This window comes from Notamacropus eugenii, chromosome 1 (assembly GCF_028372415.1).
Source record: "Notamacropus eugenii isolate mMacEug1 chromosome 1, mMacEug1.pri_v2, whole genome shotgun sequence".
NCBI classification, from domain to species: domain Eukaryota; kingdom Metazoa; phylum Chordata; class Mammalia; order Diprotodontia; family Macropodidae; genus Notamacropus; species Notamacropus eugenii.
Genome location: NC_092872.1, coordinates 149764793 through 149777401, shown reverse-complemented (window position 1 = coordinate 149777401; position 12609 = coordinate 149764793).

The window sequence follows — 12609 nt, the reverse complement described above, 5'->3', positions numbered from 1 at the left end:
ATTAAGAAGGCACTAAGTCTGGAGATGGAGTGTTACAAGTGAAAAAGTAGGAACAGGCCAGTTTGTGTTTTTGCTTTGCTTTGTATCCCCAGTGTTTAATGCTTATTTTCTGACTAGCTAGACATAGAGCTAGAACTAGAACCCCAGTCTTCTCACCAGTGTTCTTTCAACTACACCAGCCTTACTTTCATATTGCCTTTCATCAGGATGACTCCACAAAGTGCAGTAGTGATCAGCCTTGAAGTTTAATTTGGTCTGAATAAATTTAATTTAATTTAAAGTGAGCCAAACTTAGTAATTCTCTATATATTACAGGTAGGTAGGTGGTACAGTGAACAGACCACTTAACCTGGAGTCAGGAAGACCTGAGTTCAAATCTAGACTCTAACATTGGCTATGTGACCTTGGGTAAGTCACTTAACTTCTATTTGCCTCAGTTTCCTCACCTGTAAAATGGGGACAATAGCACCTACCTCCTAGGATTTCTATGAAGATCAAATGAGGTAAGAATTGTAAAGTACTTAGCACATTGCCTGGAACATGGTAGGTGCTATATAAATGTTAGCTATTATTATATGATGATTCTGCATTATTCTAAGGTGGGGCAATTAAAATTACAAAGCATATATTCATCAAGTTTTTTTTTAATTAAAAGAAAGTTGTGAAAGCATCATCTCTAATAAACATGGGTTGCCTGGTATAGTGCCAACATGATATTCACAGCGCCTGTGGTGGCCATGAATATACCAGCCATGAATGTGAAATACAACAGACTCTCCACATGGAAGACAGACCAAAAAATCTATTCAGATACCAGAAACCCAAATCCCAATACCAGAAAGCCAAAGCCATCATAGTAATAAAGAAATTGATACACAATAACAATGCAGAGGGCAACACCAGCCCCAAACCTTCCCTCTATTAGGTTTCCCACAAACAAGCTCCTTTAAACAAATCACAAACAAGCTCTCTCACTCACGCTAGCAAGTTGCCTTTTCTACTTGATTGCTCTATAACTTCCTCTAAGCTTTGTTCTAGCTTCAACTCTTCCTGTTCCACCCTTCCTGCCCCACCCCTTCCTGTTCCATGTGGCTCAGGCTTCCATGTGACTTAAGCAGGTCACATGGGCCTGTTAATGGATGGGAAAGATCTTCCCATTAACAAGCAAAATTACATTAACAATGAGTAAAAATACATTATCAATACACATGGGGATAACAGAAATTTTCAAAGTTTGTCTTTAATGCTTCTTTATCCCTCCTTTCTGGTCCTTCCAACCCATTTTTCTGCCACTCCCCAAATGCTGAATACCTTCCTGCTATGCCTTAGATGCCTAGGGAACCCTATAGTCTACTTGCTCCCATTAACTCTGAACATGACCTCAAGCTTTCCACCTCCACTTCTCTTCAAAATTTGCTAATCTATCATCTTGTTCCTTCAACTGCAAGATAAAAGAAAATGGTAATAGGTTCTAATTCAGAAAAAATAATTTCTACTAGTTGACTTCCAGAGAACAGAATTCCTTAACTCAGTTAGATGGTAGATAGAACTTCTTTAAAAAGATATTTGAGGAATGTATCAGAAAGGGGGACACTGGGGATGGAGAGGTGAGCTCTCTCATTCTCAACCTCATTATTTGGAATCCCACTTAGTTAGTGTGCAATCATACTGGAGAAGTAAAAGAATGACTCTATGGCACAATTCATTTATCCAAATAAGCTTTATCAAATATAATACCCTACCTGATGAAAAATTGCAAGGGCAAATGTTATAAGCTATGATACCTGAATATCAGGGAAATTTTAGTTTCCCCCAATGCCTCCTGAGAATGGAAAATACCACAGAATTTAGGTATTGTGCATGAGAGCTGGCATTCCATGGAGCTTGAGTGGAAAACAGACCTTGTAATTTAAGTGGAAGATGGACTTAAGCAGAAAGCACTTCACAGCTGAAGGGAAGGAGGAGCCAAGAACCTTGAAAATAGGGAATCAGGACCTGGACTTCTCCTGGGGCAACTAACTGAAGGCAAACAGGACTACAGCAATTAAACTGGAAGTGGGACTTGAGCAATATTGAACTTGCACTCCTCCCTGGCAAAATCCAGTGGTTGAGGGGCATAAAAGAAAGAACCCAATGTGTCTAATTTTTTCTATTCCCCATTGTCGATGATATTTTGTAAGCCTTTTTATAAGTGAGTGAGCTCATTTTCTACGAATATGATGTAAATTGAAGTAAGGAATTGGTCCTAGTGGGTTTCTTATTTCACAGACTAGTTGAACTAAAACTTTACAGTTCTGGTATGGGAGAGTAAAAGACCTGAGAGCTATCAAGCTATAGGTGATCCTATAGTTTTCCCAAACAGAATCTTAAAACCTAAACTTGAGGTTTCCTGAGATTGCTCCTGGAAAAATGAGCTAACTGGATCCATGGTGCTGCTGAGACTATAAGGGCTATTTGCCCAAATTCTGTCTCTCTTACCTGAAGGGAGAAGGGAGGACTAGAAGGGACTACAGTAGAGGTTCCTAAACTTATTTAGTCTACTGCCCTTTTTTCAAGAAAAAAATTATTGCATCCCCCTGGAAATCTACTTTCTTTAAACCTTTAACTTTTTTTGTTTTTGAAATTTGTGTTGTTTCAGAAAAATTTAATTTTTTTAAAATGATGCAGCTTAAACTGAATAATTTATTGTAAATTGGTGGAATTTTCCTACATTGAAATTCTGATGACACAATATTGAGTCATGTTACTGCATAGTATTATACTGTAAACAAGTCATTACATGCACATATTCCTGCCAATGCATACTGGACTTCCCACAATGAACAACATACTCACCTGCCAACACTTGCTTGTTAAGACCTGTCAGCAGACTCGACCACTGAATAGTTATAACTTGCATTTTGTGTGTTTATTTGGAAAATAGTGTAATCACTACAACTTTAACTCTATTACACAACATGAAACTTGTATGAATGGTTTTTCAGAATTTTCTTCTCTTCTTTCCTTATGCTTCGATCATTTTCTTATTTTTATTCAATGTCCTCAAATGCACCTGAGGCTACTACCATCCTTCCCAGATTGTTCTAGTGCCCCTCAGGGGGCAGTACTGCCCACTTTGGGAACCTATGGTAATTGGAAAAAGTCTTGACTTTGAGTTAAGCCCGTAGGTGTGGTCTATGAGGATTTTGATTCAGTTCCTTTCTGATTAGGTGGGGAAAGTGAGGATAGCACAGATCCCAACTTCTTAATGTTACAAATCTTTCTTTTTGACTCCCAATACATATTTGCATATGCTATCTTATACAAACATAGAATCATAATATCATAGATTTGGAGCTGGAAGGAATCAATCCAGTCCAATTCTCTTTTTATATTTACTTAAAATCTATTTAGGAGTGTGTACTTGGAGTTAACATATACATATATATGTACATAAATATATATTGCAAAAGTATACTCCTAAATGAGATTTAAGCTAGAGATATTTGTATCAGAATGCATATACATACATATATCAATTAAACACTGCTCACTAATTAACTTTTTAAATGGCAGGACTCAAGGCTGATTTAAGTCTGTCGTTGGAGGTGTAACCCTTTTCAATATGAGGAGTGACAGCAGTGGTGAGTTTTTTACAGGCCATGGCAAATTTAGAAGGGGATATATTGATGTGTCTGTCTTTTTAAACCAAGTAGGAGCATTGCCTACTTCACCTAATAATATATTGTGCTAGCAATACATAGATATAGAAATATATGCTGTGATTCATATAATCTTCCTTACATCTAAAGATTGGATTTTATCCCTTTCCTTCTCTGATAATACTTATTTTTAACTCTTTCCATAGCACTTATTAACTTCTACTCATTATAATTGTTCATGTTTTTCTTTACTGCCCACCATACTATAAACTCTTTAATAATATTAGCTGACATTTACATAAGGATTTAAGGTTTTTGGAGTGTACGTTATCTCTATTTGATCCTCACACACAATCTTATCAGTGCAGACATTTTTAACCTCTTTCTTAGAGATGAGGAAACTGAAATACAGAAAGATTGAGTTCATACACATGAACATAATAATATCTAATAATTCATATAGCATTTTGTTTATTCACATATGCAAAGAATACAAGTTTCTTTCTTTAAGTCAGAGATTGTCTTGTTTTTGTGTTTGTTTCCTCAATGTCCAGAACAGTGCCTAGTAGACAATTAACAAATACTTGATGATTAATGTTTGAATCATTTGTTTTTGAAGCTAGGTGGTTAGAGGAGTGTATGAGGTGTTCAAGGAGCACTAGTACCTCTGCTGTGAGGGCTGCCAAGCGCTTTCCAAAGCTGCTTATCTACCTTTGATGTCTGCCTTTCACCTACCTCTCTCATGTGACTTCAAAAAGCTGTAGCATGTGCAGCAAACACACCCTGGTAAAACCATCTAGGCAGACTGGCTAAACCAGATCGAGGGTAACTGACAAGCCTCAAACCTGTAAGTGAGTTAGGGGGGATTTCAACCTCAAGAATTTGAAAACTTTCCCTAGCAGAATGGTTGGATGAGAACATTTTGTTCCAACAGCCATGAAGGTGGCTGAAGCAGATACTGTGGAGCACTTAGCCCTTGGTCAGACATCAAAGACACCAGGGTCATCCACTGCATCTCAAGTCATTACCAGTCATCCTGAGTTTGTCTTGCCACTGGACTTCGATGACTAGAAGACAGAGTGAGGCTGACAACTTTGTGTGACTCTACTTCACTTAAATCCAATGCATTTGCAAGTTAATACATCACCCCATGAGGTCATTGATCCTCTTAGAAAGGAAGGATGAACAATAGCAGGTGGCTAGAATGCTGGACTTGGAGTCAGGAAAACCTGAGTTCAAAACTCTGACTCAGACACATCAGCTGTGTGACCCCAGGCAAGTCATAACCTTTGTTTGACTCAGTTTCTTCAACTATAAAATGGGGATGATAATAGCATCTATGTAGGATCAGATGAGACAATATTTGTAGTTATGAAACATACTGGCTTGAAAAGGAAAGATTATGTTTGCATATTAAAAGCATTTACTTTTTTCTTGGAAAAAATCTCCTTTTGATAATGTCTTGTATGTACATATTTTAAGTTTCTGTTTCAATTCGTTAAGTTTCATGCTGATATTCAGCTAAACTCTTCAAATAAAGTAAACACAGCAGTCTTTTCTTTCCACCAATAATGTGTTAATAATAATTATGTAAATATATATATAGAATATTAATATACAATAAATATAGTGGTTTGTACTTTCTGCTTTAGTTTTTCTCTGATTTCAGCTTTGTGTGTCTATGTCTCCACTAACTGTCTCCATTGTCTTTCCTTGTCTGTCCTCATTCCAGCTACTTCATTGGATTATCTCTTCAAACTGATTCGGTCTATCATGTCACTTTTCAAAATTAAATTTTTTAAATTAAAATCTAATTTAATTATTGAAAATCCAAATTATGACTTCTCAAATTATTTCAATTTTTTGTTACAGTTTTTTTAAGCAGCCAACTTGTTATATTGAACTTACCAAAATGATTGACATAGAGAAACATAAAAGACACTATGGCACTTTTAATTCCTACACAAAGATTGCTAAGCTATGAGTTTACATATTTCGTGTTTAAAGGTATCAAGCAACACAACAACCCAAGTTATCTATGTCACGATCCCATGCTGACTGATAGTGACGGTTGCAGATTACACACCCACATTGAAATTCAACACACACCAACTCAAATATTACCTTTTTTGTACATACTGTATTGAATAAGTGATCATCTGTAATCACCGTCAGTTGGAGTAAATTCACCATCCCCATTCCGCTTTTGTTGACTTTGATTTGGCCTCAATTTTAATTGAAAAAAGAATGGATGTGTTTATGTGGAAGTTGTACTCGAAAATATCCATTCATTTTAGCAATGGCTCCATATCCCTCCAGAAAAAAATTCTGTCTTATATGAGTTTCAAGTGAGTAAAGAGGTGGAACTAGGAATGACAATGGGTATTTGTGTAACAATGAATAAACTAGTATTTGTTGTTGTTGTTCAATCATTCAGTCATGTCTAATTCTTTGTGGTCCCATGGACACATAGAGCACACCAGACCCTTCTGTCCTCCACTATCTCCCAAAATCTATCCAAGTTCGTGTTCATTGCTTCCATGACCCTGTCTGTCCATCTCATCCTCTGCTATCCCCTTTTCCTTTTGCCTTCAATCTTTCCCAACATCAGGGCTTTTCCCAATGAATCCTGTCTTTTCATTACGTAGCCAAAGCGTTTAAGCTTCAGCTTCAGTATTTGACTCCATGGACCTTTGTCAGCAAAAGACATAGTGTCTCTGTTTTTAAGTAAGCTGTTCAGATTTGCCATAACTTTCCTTCCTAGGAGCACGTGTCTTTTAATTTCATAGCAATTCAGTTGCTGTCTTCAGTGATCTTTGAGCCCAAGAATATAAAATCTGACACTGCCCCTATTTTGTTTCCCTTTCTTTGGGAAAAAATGGGACCAGATTCTAAGATCTTGGGTTTTTTTATGTTGAGCTTCAAATCAGCTTTTATACTTTGTTCATTCACCCTTATCAAGAAGCTACTTAATTCTGCTTTACTTTCTGTCATCAGAGTGGTATCACCTGCATTTCTGAAATTGTTGATATTTCTCCCTTTAATTCCATCTTTTGATTCATCCAGCCTAGCACTTCACACACTCTGCATATAAGTTAAATAAATAAGGTGATGATATGCAGCCTTGTCATCCTCTTAAACTAATCATTTTTTCCATGTTTGGTTTTTAACTGTTGCCTCTTGCCCTGCCTACAGATTCCTTAGGGGACAAGAAAGATGATTTGGAACTCCCATCTCTTTGAGGACTTGCTACATTTTGTTGTGTGATCCTGTGATCCGCACAGTCAAAGACTTTAGTGTAATCAATGAAGCAGAAGTAGATATTTTTCTGGAACTCTCTTGCTTTCTCCATAATCCAGCAAATGTTTTGCAATTTGGTCTTTAGTTCCTCTGCTTCTTTGAAAAACCATCTGCACTTGTGGTAATTCTCAGTTCACATATTGCTGAAGTCTAACTTGCAAAATCTTAAGCATACTAACCTTGCTGGTGTGTGAAATGAATGCAACTGGTCATTTGAATATTCTTTTGCATTGCCCTTTTTTAGGACTGGGATATAAACTGATCTTTTCCAATCCAATGTCCACTGTTGAGTTTCCCAAATTTGCTGGCATATAAAATGTGTGGCATTTTAAAAGCATGATCTTTTAGGACTTTAAATAGTTAATCTGGAATTTCATCGTCCCATTAGCTTATTGTTAGCAATGCTCCTTAGAGTCTACTTATCTTCATTCTCCATGATGTTCGGCTCTAGATTAGTAACCATGCCACACAGTTGTCAGGGATGTTAAGATCTTTCTTGTATAGTTCTTCTGTATATTCTTGCCAACTCTTCTTCTTCTTCTGCCATTTTTGCCTTTTATCATGCCCATTATTTTGCATGAAATGTTTCCTTGATAGTTCTAACTTTCTTGGAGAGATCTCTTGTCTTTCCAATTCTATTACTTTCTTCTATTTCTTTGCATTGCTCATGTCAGAAAACCAAAGGCTTGTGTTGGGGCATAAAGGGAAAAGATCAAATTAGAAAAGTAGATAATTGATCATGTGCTGAGGCTCTTGAATACCAGCCTCACTGAAACTTTTTGAGCACTGGAGTGATGTGTTCAAAGTTTTATGACATTGATTTTAATAAAAAGTCTAGACCCCTAAACTCAGCCAAAAATTGCACTTAAATATGGAATTTTTTCTTAGTACATTTCAGGTAGCCAGTATGAAATTGTGACCTTAACAGTTAGCCTTCATTTCTAAAAGATACTGAGGTCTTGGACTCTACAAACTTATCTGAATAGAAATGAGTACAAATACTTTCAGAGTTAATGTTTCTTAATGAAGTACCTACACAGAAGCTTCCCTTTGTTTCATAGGTTTACATTATTTCCCCAATATTAACTTTTCCAATTGTATTTATTTTTCAAACATATTATTTAATGATTTCTTTCTTTGTATTCCTTTTGCTCATTCAGTTCATTAAAACAAATATTTCCTGCCACCAAAACTGAGGCTTAAGAGCACAATAGAAAGAAAAATAATTAGTCAGTCTCCAAACTACTCTGTTTAGTCTAATTTAAGGGTCTAAAGAAGGCTTGCAATAAAATGAAAAGGAAGTACACAAGGGTAATGCTTGAATTAACAGCTGCTGCCAGAGACCCTGGGACCAATTCCTTCCTTAGCATGCAGCATAACTTCCATTAACATTAATGGAAATTCCAGGGAGTACACTGAGTGTATGAACTGACCCCATTGTATAAGCATCACTGGGAAAGATGAATGTATTTTCAGTGCTTGGGTGGTGGGGCAATGCATAAGCATTCATTGATGCTAGAAAAGAAGAATGGATGAAATCCAAAAGAAGCAATGTCTATATCATTGTTGTTAGATTTGGAGACGCAGTCAGGTGGAATTGCAAAGGAGAAATAGTTTGTGGGGAGCATCCTCCGTGTGCCAGTTCTCTCTTTTCCCCACTCCTCCTGTTACTGAGAGTACCCTTCCAACAGGCCTTTCTCTCAGCAATCGCTCTTGTTTATTCTCCTCAAGTGACAAGTGTTTGTTTGAGGTGGAGGAGGGTGGGGTTACACACTGGTACATTTTTAAATAGTACTCTTCATAGGAGAAAGGCAGCTAAGTGGCCCAGGGGATAAATACTGGGCCTGGAGTCAGGAAGACTCATCTTCCTGAGTTCAAATCTGACCTTAGACACTTACTAACTATATGACCCTGGGCAAGTCAAGCTTAAGTTTCCTCATTTTTAAAATGAACTGGAGAAGGAAATGACAAACGATTTCCCAAATGGGGTCATGGGATCATAAGGTTGGATGTGACTGAAAATAACTAAATCACAACTTAATGACAAAATATCACTTCTAAATCCAAAGGATTTCTCTACCCCCTTTCCTGCCTCCTTTTGTATATTGACTACCTCTTTTAATTGTAAGCTCCTTGGGAATAAAAACTGTCTTTCTTTTTTATTCATTTTATCCTCAGTGTTGAATTACTATTGGAATGTCAAGCATTGTTATTCCAGAGTGAGAGAAATATTGTTGAACTGTTTGTGTGTATAAATGTGAAGAGGTGGGGGGGGGGGATTTTATTTTCCTGTACTTCTGGCAAGGCAGTTATGTAGCTCAGTGGGTAGAACCCTGAAGTTCAAAACCAGTCTCAGACACTTATTAGCTCGTGACCCTGGGCAAGTAAATTAACTTCTATTTGTCTTAATCCACTGGAGAAGGAAATGACAGATAATTTCAGAATCTTTGGCAAGAAAACCCTGTGGATAACTTGGTCCACAGTGTCAGGAAGAGTCAGATTGGACTGAACAACAATGCTGGTAATCCAAATATTGCCCCTTCTGGCTACATTTAGCTTACATTTTAATAAAGCACTCAAAGTCAAAATATGCCTTCCAACCTAAAAGGAATGAATTAACTATTATATACCAGGGTGGGGTAAATATTTCTGTTTGGTTAATCATTTGATGGTATTCCATTTTTTTTATCTGCTTCTCTACAGTGGATTCAACTTTGGAGAACAACTTGCTCCTCCTTGTATAAACTCATCAATTCTAATCTCATCACCCTGCAGCTCCCTCAAGCCTTGACTGATATTACCTCTCTCAGTCTCTTTTCCCCTCTGATTGGAGAGCAAGAGGGTGGAGCACCAAACTCCTCCCAATGCCTTCCTTTGTAGAGGGGAAAAAAAGTGAACTTTTCAATTCACTCCAACTTTGTGCCAGATTTTAACTCCATGAAACAAGATGTCCTCCCCACCCCACTACTCCCTTACTTCCCCCACTTCCACAGTGTTCCCCACCCCCTTTCCTGCCTTCTTTTGGGTGTTGACTCCTTCTTTTGATTATAAACTCATTGAGAATAAAAACTCTTTCATTTTCTTCATTATATCCCCAGTTGCACAAATCCCAACACATAGTAAACACTTCATAAATGTTTATTGAATTGGATGGAAAGGAGCTTTTCTTGTCCTTCAAGTCAACCCTCTTAGAACTTTTCAGCCTACTTTAACACTAGTCTTGAAGTCAGAGACAACCTCTGGCATGATATTATTAACACCCCTCCAACGTCACCACCACCAAGCTATAAAACTCAGTAGGACAGGTGTTATGATTCATTTGGTGGTGCGTGTAAATCTTTTCTCCCATTGAACTGTACTCTGACTGAGGATTGATCTGGAACCTTCTCTGGCCAGCCCACCATTTTCCTATTACTTACTCATAGCTAGAGTTGCTTTAGGTCACCTTTTGAAAGTGTGTCACCAAGAAGTTCATTATCAGACTAAGGTCATATAGCACAAGAAATTTCATGTGTGTTTTTTTTAATCAAGATTAATAAGATTGAGTCAAGGCAATGTTACTACTTGTGTAGTAGGAGGTCAAAGTTGATCAAGAAAACCTCTAATTAATGGATTCCCCCACCTCATCTCCCAGCCCAGTTGAAATAACAAGATGAGAAGCAGACAACAGAGTTTAGGTCTCAAAGGAAGTATAAAGGAGGTTTTATATTTTGCTACTCCTTTGGAAGGTGTGAAAAAGTTCATTGACTAAAAACTAATGAAATCAGAAGGCAATTTGACACTGACTGGCCAAAGAATGGTCATGATCCTAGTGGCCCTTTAAAAGTAAGATGCTCTCTCTAAGGAGAGAGTTAAGGCAGGAGATAGCACTGAGGGTTGTAAGGTCAGCTTAGGCTAGAAACAAGTCTGAGGGGCTTGACCTTCGTGAGTTAAGAAGAGAGCCATCCCTGGAAACTGAACTGGGGAAACTAGACCAGGGAGCCCAAATCACTATCTGAGCAGGGGAAACCTTGTGCCCAGGGAGAGTAGCCTGAAGATACCATCAGAAGGGAAAGACACTCAGGGCCCAGTAGTAACTGACTGAGGTATGAGCTGCACTGTCTACCTGTGTTTCCTAATTGTGTGATTCTCTACAGAGTACTCCAATTATATGCCCATTTTTCCAACTGATACTTGGTGTAGATGTGGTAGAGTGAGGCCAAGATTTGAGCAAGTAATGTTTTATTACTGTGGGTCTTGTGATGCCATCTTAGCAAATGCCTTTGCTTTGGGCTAATTGTGTTTACTGGCTAGATTGTAAACTCTTCCATTAGAGAGTAAGCTAGCTTCTTGAGGGCAGGGACTCACATCTTTTTGTATCCCCAGCGCTTAGCACAATACTTAGCATGCAATAAGCTCAGAATCAACGTTTATTGATTGACTGATCGACTATTAGAAAGAAATGCAACAATAGAACTTTGAATCTGAGGCAGGTATGCCATGGGGAACCCAACTATGATCATTAGTGGGAAATAACCTAGACAGGGTATACTGTACTTATTTACATTCTTTGGTTTTATATATTATTATGTATTTTTATGTATATGGCTCCCTTTTCCTCATTTGATTTATAAAAATATTTTACATTTCTGATCTCATTGTATTCTCTGAACCATCCTATAAGGTAGGTTCTAAAGGTATTCTTATTCCCTGTCTATCAGTTTAAAACCAGAGGTTCAATGATATTTGCCCTGGTCACAGTAAGTGTACTCCTATGGATCATTTTTTATACTTTTTCTGGTGCATGCAACTCAGTTTAGAATCTAAATTTTGACTCAGTCCAAGGCCAAGTTTTACAGAACAAGGTCATTTATTAAGGGGATTTGTTCTGTGAAGTTTGGATTCAGTCAAAGGGCCATACTAGAGGACCTAGAGGGCCACCCTGATTTAGACTCTATCATTCTTGGCAATAGCCAACCAAGGTACAAACCTGTAAGATTAAATGAATTTGTGTCATTTTTCATGGTGAGTTGTGGCCAAAAAGTCAATTTGAGTCAACACAGGTTTACTTCAGCAGTTCAAACTTGGGCCATCTTCTGGTGACATGAGACCAAAAAAAACCTCACTAAACCCAAAGAATGAAAACTCAGAGCCAAAACAGTTCCCAGTCTTATAAAGGAGAAGAAGACAGAGAATACAAATAGCAAAGAAAAGGGGGAGTGCCAAAGGTGAAGGAGTTGGTTTTCATTCTGAGGAAGTACTTCAGCCAGGCAAGGGATATAGAAAGAATACATTAGTGCAGGGGTGAGGAATGTATGGCCTCAAGGTCACATATGGCCCTCTAAGTCATCAAGTGAGGCCCTAATCCAGTCAATCCACTTGACGACCTAGAGGGTCATATGTGGCCTCGAAGTACAAGTTCTCCACAGTAAGCAGCAAGACCTATTTTCCTAAGGAGATCACAGAAGTATCATCACTAATATACCTCCATTTGGGGAGGCAGTGTAGCCTAAGAGAAAGAACATGGGACTTTGAAAAGAGAAGACACTGATTCTAGATTAGAGTCCTGGCCAGCACCACTTACTATCTTGTGACACCAAACAAGTCACCATTTTTTTGTACCTCTGTCTTACCATCTGTAAATTGGAAATTGTAATAATTGTCCTATTAATCTCACAAGGTTGTCAAG